This window comes from Nicotiana tabacum, chromosome 22, assembly GCF_000715075.1.
Source record: "Nicotiana tabacum cultivar K326 chromosome 22, ASM71507v2, whole genome shotgun sequence".
In the NCBI taxonomy this organism is placed as follows: Eukaryota; Viridiplantae; Streptophyta; class Magnoliopsida; order Solanales; family Solanaceae; genus Nicotiana; species Nicotiana tabacum.
The window spans coordinates 157898322-157899675 of NC_134101.1; positions in this window are offsets into that span (position 1 = coordinate 157898322).

Here is a 1354-nt window from a genome sequence, read left to right on the forward strand (position 1 = left end):
TGTCACTTTCTCATGCGATCATTTAATATAAACATATTTTATCCTATACATTAAGTTGTCAGCTTTCCGGTGGCATAACTTTGTATTACCGGAAAGTTGGTAGAAATACCTTTTTTTGGCGGGAAATCCTCTAACCCACCCTGAAACATTTCTGACGGTTGATTAGACGCACGTCTCTCCGCATTTAATGCTCCAAATACGCGTCACCCCATTATTTAGCATCACTTTTGCCGGTTATCGAGGTAATTATGGCCACGATTTTAGCCGCCTATTCCTTTACTTATACACATCAAACTTCTTCGTTTACACTTCATAATTCTCCAAACTTTCTCAAACTCTCTTTACTCAACTCGTACTTTGTCTTCAACCTTTCTTTAACCTTCTTCTTGAGAGAAAAACCTTCATTCCTTTCTGATAAAAATGGCCTCTTCGTCCAAAAACCCTAGTTCCTTAAAGAACAAAGGTAAAGCTGATGGCGCTCCTCCTCCTACGGTGAGCACCATCATCCCAAAGAGTCTTGTTATTCCTAAGGACTTCGAAGAGAAGTATCCTTCCGCTTACCCTCGTACGTGGTCCGTTGGCGTATACCCTTCTTCCATCTGTCCTTCCAATATTTCTGCTATGAAGGAAGACTATCATTGCTAAGATTTAGACATTATCGCTCTTGATCTAGCGTAGCAGATAGCCTTCCCCAAGAAGGGTTATACGTATCCCTTTACTTTGGGGCCATTCTCTTTGAGTGGAGAGCTTAACTCCGTCATCATAGAGTTTTGCATCCGCTACCAGGTATGCCTGGAACAAGTAAGTCCTTCTGTGTGGAGGACAATCGTTTGTCTTCGGCGTCTGTTCCAAGACACAGGAGAGGAGCTAGCCCTAGCTCGATTAATGAACCTTTATTCCCCCAAGATTTTCCGCGTGGGAATAAGAAATTTCAGCAAGCATAGCCACTATGCTCTGCTATCCAAAATGGATGATAATAACGACCGTGGGTGGATGAAACGGTTTGTTGCAGTTGTTAACAGTGATATCATTCCGGCCACGACTTCATCCTTTCTGGAATTATGGAACTACACTCCTAAGTTCACAATTTGTCTTTTCTTCCATTAAAGATCGTCCCATATCATCATTGACCCTTCTTCATTTGCTTATTTCAGCAACTCGGTGGGTACCACATAGGGTTGAAGGCTTGGACCAGTAGGTCCAAAAAATTTTGGACGTTACTACGTCCGAGACCTGCATGTGGAAAGAACTAGCCCTTAAATACGGGTGGAAGGCCAAAAATCATGGTAAGTTGAACTCATCTTGTTTTTACCTTTTGTATAAGGAAGTTCATTAACCTTTCTCTCCTGCTAAA